At 40.0% G+C, this 11,258-nt stretch overlaps 1 long non-coding RNA gene across 2 annotated transcripts; it reads right to left on the bottom strand.

Moving 5' to 3' along the window:
- Positions 1-4,579: 4,579 nt before the first annotated feature.
- LOC117655052 (uncharacterized) lies at positions 4,580-11,040 on the bottom strand. Of its 2 annotated transcripts, none has more exons than XR_004588517.2 (4): positions 10,961-11,040; positions 10,510-10,619; positions 5,740-5,849; positions 4,580-4,994 (listed from the first exon to the last, which is right to left on the bottom strand). It is a non-coding gene; the product is annotated as an uncharacterized LOC117655052 (long non-coding RNA). The 2 variants fall into 2 exon arrangements; XR_004588518.2 differs by having other exon boundaries at positions 10,856-10,961.
- Between the last annotated feature and the right edge of the window lie 218 nt (positions 11,041-11,258).

The following is an 11,258-nucleotide window of genomic DNA, read 5'->3' as shown; positions in this document are numbered from 1 at the left end:
GGAAATTTCTCCTTAGTTCCAGGTAGGATCTCTCTTTAACAAATTTTCACCTGTTGTTTCTTGTCCTGCCTTCAGGTCCTTTGGAAAATAAGTAAGTCTCCTCATCTCTGTTACAACCTCTCAAATACTGTAAGACTGCTATCAATGGTGGTCCACAAGGCAACCTAGATCCCTCTCACAGTTACTACTCTTGAGCCAGATACCACCTATTCTATACATGACCATTTGGTTTTTCTTGCCTAAGTGCAGGACCTTACTTTTTTCACCCCTGAACTGCATCTTATTGGATAGGGCCCAATACTCAAGTCCGTCAAGATCCTTCTGAATCTTGAGTCTATCTTCCAAAGGAGTCTATGACAATTTGCCACAGCGAACTCACCATCGCCAGTTCACCATGGCCAACTTGCTGCAGTCAACTCGTTGCGAGATAACTCGCCATGCCCAACTCACTGTAGGACAACTCACCACGGGCAAGAGTTAGAATGATATTGAAGAAGTAGTGAAATAGAATCATTAAAGAAAGAATGGATAGAGGAGGGACAAAATGAAAAGTGAATGACAAAAATTAAAATATTTTTAAAATTATTTTAAATAATAAAATTAAACTGTTGAATTGTCTCACAGCAAGTTGTCCTATGATGAGTTGCCCAAGTTGAGTTGTCCCAGAGTGAGTTGACTGTGGCAAGTTGGCCATGGCGAATTGGCTCTGGCGAGTTTTCCCATTCCACTTCCAAAGTGTTTGCGATTTCTCCCAGTTTGGTGCTATTTGCAAATTTGACGAGTATCCCTTCTATCCTCTCATCTAGATCATTTATGAAGATGTTGATGGTCCCAAGATACCTTGGGGAGATACCCCACTGCATGCTTCTCTCCTTGTAGATATAGCTCCATTGAGAGCTACGCACTGAGTGCAATTGGTCAGCCAATTGCAAATACATCTGGTGGTGGTATTGTCCATCCCACAGTGGTCTATTTTATCAAGAATTAAGTCCCACTATGTTTAATAAAATACCTTTTTCCCCAATCATCAGAGATTTAGCAAATCAGGTCTTTTCATTTGCATAATGAATTTGGTACCAATAACACAAACTAATGCAGAAATATCTACTTTGTTGAAGTTACATCTTGCTACATTGACAGCAAGAAATATTATCTATAGGTTGTGATGTGACACTATGGCTTGTATGAATTGAATTTTTTATAACATAGTTTTGAAACGAAGACAAGTAACCTAATTTTTTTTCTTGGCATTAGAATCACTAGAGCTGCCCTAACTTGCAGAGCCATGATGCACTCATTGAAAATGTCTGCCTTTAGGCTATTCTTTTGTTCTCTGTTTATATATCTGAGCAGGGCAAAATGGACATCAAAATAATCCTGTTATTTGCCAGCATTATTTTAAAAAGAGCAGTTTTTTCCTAAGGTAAAGACAATAAAATTAATACAATGATAAAATTAACATATGTTTGTTTGTTTTTTTAAATTTCATTTCATTTATGTATTTATTTTTATCCCGCCTTTATGATTTTTTGTAAATAACTCAAGGTTATGGCCATAACTAATATTTTTTCCTCCTCTTATTTTCCCCACAATGAGTTGCGTTGGGCTGGGAGAGAGTGACCAGCCTAAAGTTATCTATTTGACTTCCATGTCTAAGGTGGGGAATTCATAGTCTCCTGTTTTCTAGCCTGGTGTCTTAACTGCTAGACCAAACCTGAGCATTTTATAGTTTATGGGCCACATCTGGTCCTTTGAGTGTCCCTGTCTGGCCCCCGCAGGAGGGTGGAAGCAGGTGGAGACTGGGCAGTGACAGGGTGGCAGTGGGGTGGTGGCACAACAATCCCAGTTTTTCTTGTGACCCTTTGGGAAAATTAATTGCCCCACCCCTTAATTGCACTAGACAAAACTGGCTCACAATTGACACTATTACAATAATTTAAATTCTGAGCTTTTTTGCATGTAATTCTTGAAATTCTGTTACTTATAAATATATATCATCCTCAAGTGTAGAAGCAATGGAATTCAGAGTTGGAGGTCTTCATTAACATATTCAAGAAAAGGTTGAATAGCCCTCTGTTAAGATTGTGTCCCTGCAATAAGCAAACAGTTGGACTTATTGATTTAACTGGCTCCTCCAATTCAAATCAAGATTACTATTTTAGTAGTACAAAAGAAGTGGAGGAAGGCATGGCTATGGCCTCTGGCTGTTTGCAGAATTTAACCGATTGCTTTTCCATCTTTGGATGTGCCTGTTTGTATCCAAAATGAGAAATAAAGCATTTCTTGGCTATCATGTCTAAAGAAAGTAAAGGTAGTCATTGTCTTATGATCATAAATGAGCCCAAACTTTTTTTGCTAAGTGAGAAATTTGTTAAGTGAGTTTTGTCCCTTTTTACAACTTTTCTTGACCCATTTGTTAAGTGAATCACTGCAGCTATTAATTTAATCACATGGTTGTCAAATGAATCCGGCTTCCCCATTTATTTTGCTTATCAGAAGGTCGCAAAAGGGGATCACATCAGGATAGATTCTACTTACCTTTACTACCGATTTGCAATGGGGCCACGCGCGTGTGCTTGCTCTGCTCGCACGAGCGAGTGCTCTTATGCGCAAGCATTCTGATGACATCGGGGTCAGTGGGTGGAGCCTCCCGCCGGTTTTACTACCGGTTCTATAGAACCGGTGCGAACTGGGGGCAACCCACCACTGGATCACATGAATCCAGGACACTGCAATCTCTCATATTTATGAGGATCAGTTGTTCAGCATCCAGATGTAAGTCACGTGACCATGGGGATGCTGCAATGGTCATAAGTGAAAAATGGTCATAAGTTACTTTTTTCACTGCCATTGTAACTTTGAACGGTCACTAAGCAAACCGTTGAAAGTTGAGGACAAAGTACAGGTAGATCTTGATGTACAACCATCTGTTTAGTGACTATTTGAAGTTACAACAGTACTTGTGTTGTAAAGTACTTGTAAAGTGACTTATGACTGTTTTCACATTTGCATTGTTAACATGATCAAAATTTGACAACAGCATATATTTATGAGAATTGTACTTTCCTGGGATCATGTGATCACCATTTGTAATCTTCCCAACTGGCTTCTGTAAAAGCAAAATAAGTAAGGGAAGTCAGATTTACTTAACAATCCATGATTCACTTAACAATTGCAGTGCTTCACTTAACAACTATGGCAAAAAGGTTGTAAAATAGGACACAACTCACTTAACAATGTTCTTGCTTAGCCATGGAAATTTGGGGCTCCATTCTGGTCATAAATTGAGGTCTATCTGTATTCAGGAGATGGCAAGGTTGATACTTACTCCTCTTTTCAGTGCATTTTCCTATTTATTGTAACAAGCTAGTTATGAAAATATTCAGAAAATGTATCTCTTCATATCAGGACTCATAATCGACATGGATTGGATAAAAAACAGCCTCAGGCATTGACAAGTTTATGGACACAATGCAGCATTAAGGGACAGAGATGGTTAGCAAAGGGAAATGGTGGGTTTAGAACACAGAATAACAGAGTTGGAAGGGACCTTGGAGGTCTTCTCGTCCAATCCCCAGCTGAGGCAGGAGACCCTATACCAGTGATGGCTAACTTTTTTGCCGTCACGTGCCAAAAATGGGTGAAGTGGGGGGGGTTGCGTGTGCACATGCCCACACCCATAATTCAATGCACCCCACCCCCGTGCTCCCCCTTTTGGCATGCGATGCCACGTGGGCCCGGTAGGCCCATTTTTCACTCTCCCCAGGCTCCAGAGGCTTTCTAGGAACCTGGGGAGGGTGAAAACAGCCTTCCCCACCCCAGAGGCCTTCTGGAGGCCAGAAATAGCCCATTTCCCAACTTCCAGTGGGCCCGGAAGGCCCAAAAATCAGCTGGCTGGCACACACATGCACAATGGAGCTGAGCAGGGGCAACGCTCATGTGCCCATAGATATGGCCATCACGGCTCTATACCATTCCAGACAAGTGGTTGTCCAGTCTCTTTATAAAAGCCTTTAGTGATGGAGCACTCACAACTTCTGAAGGCAAGCTATTCCATTAGTTGATTGCTCTCATCATTAGGAATTTTCTCCTTAACTCTAGATTGCTTCTCTTCTTGTTTAGTTTCCATCGTTTCTTGTCTTGCCTTTGGTGCTTTGGAAAATAGTTTGATCCCCTCATCTTTGTAGGAGCCCCTCAAGTATTGGAACATTGCTATCATAACTCCTCCTAGTCCTTCTTTTCATTAGACTAGACAGACACAATTCCTCTAGCCATTCTTCATATGTTTTAACCTCCAGTCCCCTAATCATTTTTGTTGCTCTTCTCTGCATTCTTTCCAGAGTCTCAATATCTTTTTTATGTTGTGATGACCAGAACTGGGTGCAGGATTCCAAGTGTGGTTTTACTAATGCTTTGTAAAGCGGTACTAGAAACTAGAAAAATTAGGTTTTATTTTTCTCTTGCTTCTTAGGATAAGAGGGATTGATCTCATATGGCAGATCTCTGACAATCTTCTGTTTCTTGAAATTGGGATTGGTTCTTCTTTTAGCAATTTATCAAATCTGGCAAAGTAAGCCACTTCTTTTAACAAGCATATTTTATTTTAATCAATTCCATGGATAACTTGCTTTCACTTTGAAGTCTATGTTGGTATTCTGGCAATACTGAAGCTGTTGCTATTCTTCATTCGTTTCTATATTTATCATAAAACAGGATGTCTTTCTTTTTATTAAAGCATCACAAAAATGAAGACACTTGTATAAGCAAATTATTGTTAATAGTAACTCATTTCTTTACAACAAATGCAGGGAGAGTCCTGTTAGTTTACAGCTATGAGTACAGGATGAAATGCTACCATTTTAAGACTGCAAAATGGCCCTTATTCTAAAAGTAGCTGATGATCTTATATAGATGCTGCAGAACTAGGGACATAATATCTGCATTTACAATGAGTCAATGATCGTAGATTAAAATAAACCATCCATCACTGAGCACTGCAACATAAAAATAGAAAAATAGAAATCATGGAATATTCTAACTAGATAGGTGCTTAGATGAACAGATTCAATTATTATAAACAGCAATATCAAGAAGCCTAGTGAGAGTTAGGACTTACATTTCAAATTGTTCAGTTTATCTTATTACCAATAGGCACTACAGGATTTAGATGACAATTTTGTTGCAACCTTGGTAACAAACAGGGGTGGGCTGCTGGGGGTTTGCAGGGGTTAGGGAGAACCTCTAGCTAAGATTCTGTGTAGTTCGGAGAACCCCCAAATCCCCTGGATGGCCCTGCCCACCCCACCCCGCCTCTCCCAGAAGTCCCCACGTGGCCCGTTTTGGATGCAGGTAAGTGCAGGGCATGCACGAAGGCTCAGGGAGGGTGAAAAACGGGCCTACTGGAAGTTTGAGAAAGCCAGAAACGGGCCAGTTTCAGGCCTCTGGAGGGCCTCCGGAGCCTGGAGAGGTCGTTTTCACCCTCCCAGAGGCTCGAGGAAAGCCTACGGAGCCCAGGGAGGGCAAAAACACACACACGCACCGTGGTGCAGGAGGCCAACTAGGCCACGCTCATCATGGCCATGCCTACCCAGCAACTGGGCAGAGAACCCCTTGCTAAAATTTTTGAAGCCCACCCGTGGTAGTAAACCCTCATTGGGCTCAACAGTCTTACTTCTGAGCACTTATGTAAAACAGCATACAGCTAAGCAATAGAGCCCATTCAATAACTAGCAGACTTACACATAGATGCCTATGTGTTCTGTTGTCACAAACTCAGTGTGCTTATTGTATCCTTTGAAAAACATCTTAAGATTCCAGGATTGTCCTTTCAGAAGGATCCTTAGAGTTTCCTAGTGATTAAGAAAGATTTTAACATAATCAATCTAAATTTCAAGGCTGGAGTAGCCCTTACAAAAAAATATTTTCTAAATATGTTATGAAGATCTAAATGCAAACTGCTCGCCAGGATAAGAAACCTCACTGAAAACCTTCTGGAAAAAAAACCTTTTAAAAGTTTAGCTGGCTTCCAGAGAACTATGTCAAGAAGGGAAGCATGCATTCAGATCATAATAAGCCTGAATAAGGAATGTTGGCAGGCATACTCTTTACTCCTGCATGCACCTTTGGCTCCCATACAGTAGTTAGAATGTTTATACATAATGTTGAATAAAAAAAGAGCAACAGAGGCATTTCAGGCATTCTCCTTGACAAAGTAGATGGGTTACCTAGTGCAAAATAAGATTCAGATTTGGTTTACTCCTCTTTGTAGGAATAATATTCATTACTTCCTGAAGCACCTAAATAGCCTACCGTTGTCTAAGACAGTTAAAAAGTATTTTAATACTTGTACTTAACATACACAGAATACCATATTTAGTATGACATTAAGCATAAAGCATAATATTTCCTTATCGAAAGGTTACTTATGATTTATCACCAAATACACAAACCCTGAAGACTAATTCAAAGTGTTATTCCCTGAGACAGCAAAGAACTCAGTTATATAAATTTTGTTGTACTTCTTGCCAATTTGTCTTATCGGCAGCCGGAGGGCAGTGTCTTCATTTTCGCTGCATGGCAAGTTCCCCTTTCTGCTTCTACTGAACTTCCTCAGCTAAGAGTTTTGATGAATGGATAAACCTTTCAAACTGTTCTGAAATTAATCCCACCTACCCTGCTGGGTATCTCAGCATTGGCATCAGCTGCATGAGCTGGGAGAGATGGCAAGGTTTGAAGAATGTTTATAATCACATAAATCAACAATAGTAGAGTTCTAAGTTATGTGCTAGATCCAGCCTGAAATGAATTTAAAAGTCCAGAAATAAGTAAGTAATAAGAGTTTTGGATCATTGGAAATTTGTACAATTATTATTTTTTCTTTCTTCAAAAGGGATTCCATTGAAGTATCTCACATGATCTTTAGTTCAAATAAATGTGTTGTTTTTAAATCACAACAGTGTTGCCTAGCATAAAATGCTTATAACTACCCAGCTCTTATTTTCTTTTGGGCCCCAAAATAAGCACTAGGGCTTATGTTCAGAAGATGTCTTATTTTTTTCCCACCTTCGGGAGGCCCACTTCTGCTTGCTCGCATCCATGCAGGAGGCCACACAGTGCGCTAGTGTTGCTGCCACAAGGCAGGGGGGGTAGAGCTGACCCATGTGACCTGCACTGGCTTACCTCAGGGCACCCACAGCCACCTCACCTTCCTCACCTCACAGCTGTGGCACCACCGCACCGCTCAGCCTCCTGCTCTATTGTGGCCATGAGAAGAAGTGGGCCGGCAGCCAGGTGGGCTCCTGCTGCACATGGTTACTGATGCTGCCGCCATGAAGTAGTCTCACGGATAGCCTGGCTGCAGGGGCCCTGAGGTAAGCCAGTGAGAGGCACATGGGGTAGTTCCTCCACCACACAGTCTTGTGACTGTGGCACCACGAACAACAAGATGGAATGAGTGGATAGACAGCTGCACAGGATCTTAAGTAGGGCTTATTTGGGGGGGGGGTTGGGCATATATTAGGCTTATTTTTGCGATAGGTCTTATTTTCAGGGAAACAAGGTATATGCATGCAACTACCATATACAGTAACTATACTGTAAGCAAAACAAATCATAAACTGTTTATAAATATCTATATAAATAAAAATGTAAATGTCCGTTTGTACATAACCACACATCTCCAAAAGTTCTTTACCGATTGCTTTCAAATTTTGACACAACGTTGCATTCGACTATGGGCATGTTTTTATATACCTATACTATATACATGTCACATCTGTGACAGGTAAAAACATGAAAAACTTTGGAAAACATTGAAGACATTGACAAACATTGACAAACATTGAAAAACAGCGCCATCTGCTGGACGTAAAACCAACAGGGCAGCCTCCCAGCCCTGATTACGCCTAACAGATTTCTGCTCCTTATATTTAGACTCTCCATATTGCTTCTAAGAAACTGCCCGTTTGGAAGGCAGAGACACCCGAAGCAGGGGTGAAATCTAAAAATTTTCGCTACCGGTTCTGTGGGCGTGGCTTAATTAGTGGGTGGGGCTTGGTGGTCAGGTGACTGGGTGGGCGTGGCTTGTTGGTCAGTTGGGCATGGCCAAGTCGATGTCACTTCGTTGCCTTTTTTTAACCTACAAAACACAACACAACAAAACTGGCTCACCCACAATGTAAAAGCAGCTGTGCTAGACCCAAAATGGCCCCTGCAACAAGCAGGAACCTCACACAGCCACAAAAAGCCCAAAAAACCAACTTTCACACTTTACACACACACAACACAACACAACACAACTGGCTCGCCCACAATGTAAAAGCAGCTTTGCTAGATCCAAAATGGCCCCTGCAACAAGCAGGAACCTCACACAGCCACAAAAAGCCCAAAAAACTAACTTTCACTCTTTACATACACACAACACAATACAACTGGCTCACCCACAATGTAAAAGCAGCTATGATAGACCCAAAATGGCCCCTACAACAAGAAGGAACCTCACACAGCCACAAAAAGTCCAAAAAACCAACTTTCACACTTTACACACACAAAATTCCACATACAGCGGGGGAGAGAGAGACATAGAGATACAGAGAGAGGGGGAGAGAGAGACACATAGAGAGATACAGAGGGGGGGGGAGAGAGAGACATAGAGAGATACGAAGAGAGAGCAGGAGACAGAGAGGGAGGATTTTGTGGTTCCCATTGTTTTTTAGCAACCCTAATCACCAACTAGGTAGGCGTGGCTCGGGGGCTGTCATGTGACTGATGAAAGTGAGTGACGTCGAGTTGGCCACACCCACCAAATGTTTGTGGAGAGTTTGGAACTTCAGCTTCGCTCTTTTAGCCCAGCGGAAGCACCAGACAGCAACGTGTGGCCGGGTACAGCTAGTAACTATATAAAATATATAGCTTCAAAGTATGTTTCTGTCCTTAACCTTTAGCTACTTATTTATTCATATTCAGAGTTCATATTCATAACTTCTCTGTATGCAATAGCATGATCACAAATCAATTGATATGGAAAAATCAGACATTTTTACACTGTTTTTACATGGACTTTACACAGTCTGGAATGAAGATAATAGGAACATTTAGGGAAAAGCTGCCTATGAAGAACCACAATGTCAAGAGCACACTAGAAAATGTCAAGAGTACTCAAGAAGAACGTCTAGCTGTCTCAATGAATTTTTTTCCTCAGGTTTACAAAAACATCACTAAAACATTTTTTTATTTTTAGATTATTTTTCCTGACTTGTGCTAGGGTTAAACAAAAATTTCCTTTGCATACATTTTTAGCTTGGTTTCACAAGCTTACTGTAAGATGAGATGCAGTGAGTCACCCTCTATTTTTAACGGCTATAATCTAGTGATTGGAAATAAGAACTCATTCAACATATGTCACCTTTGTTTTCTTCAGAGAGATGTGTGGTGGGGGGAAGAGACATAGGTTTTGAATGTTATGTGGGGTATAGTATCAAAAATGAATAGTCTCGTATAAACATAATACATTTGATTGAGAAATTGACTTAATTTAAGATGCAAATTTAGATTAAAGTCCACTATTAAAGGCTTTATGAATCCTGATACATGAAAAAAAAAAAATAACAGGGACATCTTTGTAGATACTAGTAGTCCTTGCTTAGCAACCAGTCAAAGTTACAGTACCAAAAGGTATTTACAACCTGATTTGGAAGCCCTGGTGGTCTCATGTCCCCCATAGTCATATGATCACATTTTGTGCACTTGGCAACCAGCTCATCTTTACATGTTTGCAGCATCCCATGATCACATATCTGCGGCTTTCAACTGATGGATGATCCCTCAGGTAGTCCCAATGCCAAGAAGAACTTTAGAGGTGATAATCAACATCTTGAATTGCACCCAGAAGCCAACAGGTAACCAGTTCAGCTGTTACATTCTAGACCAGATGTGACTTCTAAGTGGCCTTCAAGGGGAATGCCATGTAGAGCTTGTTAAAATAATTCCTCCATGAGATGATTATGGGATGAGTGACTATGTTGAGTTTGGCATGCCACTATTGTGATAATATGACTCAAAATATAGAGTTATCATTAAAGTCTGGTGCAAGAGTAAAATGTAGTCATTCATTTATTTCTGCAAGGGATTCTAAGTGATAGAAGGAATAAAAACAAAAACAAAAAGAGTTTTAACAAAAACCAAATACCAAGGCCAAAAGCACATTCCAAGTCATAAAGAATGCTATTCATCTATATCAGTGTTTCTCAACCCCAGTAGCATGAAGATATGTAGACTTCCGCTTTTAAGTTGGACCTCTCCATACCTAAACTGGTGGAAATTTTTGTTTAGCTTACACCCAAATGCTTTTACCATCATGCTATAATATTAATTTTAGTGACTGCCCTTTCTTCAACTGTAAAATCCCAAACCTTTTATATTTAGCATTTAAAAGAAACTCTGGGGAGTAACATCGCCAAAATACTTTTGAGAAAACAATTTTCTTCATCAAAACACAATGAAACACGTTACCTGTCCTTTTAATTGCAACGTAACTTCTCATTCTTCATTTATTTCTAAAGCAGTATCTCTGTGGTTAATTGCCTTACTTTAGAGTTCCATCAAACTGTTGACCTGAGTTTCTGTGAATAGATTCCATAGAAAGGAGAAATAGAAGTTATCCAAAATCATAAGTTCAGCACCTTGTGAAATTGGTTTAACTCTGTCCAGGATACCGGTAATGTTTGAAAATTATCAGAATTGCCAAAATGTATATTTTCCCAAATTTAAATGATAGTTAAGTTTGTATATTGATTTGTCTATCAATATATGAATATATTTTCTTACAAATTCTTACAATAAATTTCTTATTTCTTACAATAAATATACATTATTCTGGATATGGCCCCTCACAATATTCAGGGTATAATCCTATCACCCAATCTCAAAATTTGAAGTTACAACACTGGAAAAAGTGACTTACAACCAATCCTCATAGTTACAACTATTGAATCATCTTCACCATCATCTAACTGCCATTTTGCTGCTTGGCAACCAACCATCTGAATCCTTCCACAAACAAAGTCAATGAGGGAAGCCAGATTCACTTCATGACCATGGCAAAAAAATATTATAAAATTGTGCGGTCATATGACACTTAACAATGGTATAATTTAGCAACAGTTGTATCTTTCTTGATTCAGGTTGTAAGTTGAGGCAATTTGTTTTCTATCCTTACATTGCGTATGATAATGTAGTCTGAGATTAGGTCCCAGCCATTA

This window comes from Pantherophis guttatus, chromosome 4 (assembly GCF_059756535.1).
Source record: "Pantherophis guttatus breed Tessera chromosome 4, ASM5975653v1, whole genome shotgun sequence".
Lineage (NCBI taxonomy): Eukaryota > Metazoa > Chordata > Lepidosauria > Squamata > Colubridae > Pantherophis > Pantherophis guttatus.
Note: the sequence above shows the minus strand (reverse complement) of the source record. Positions and strands in the feature narration are given on the sequence as shown.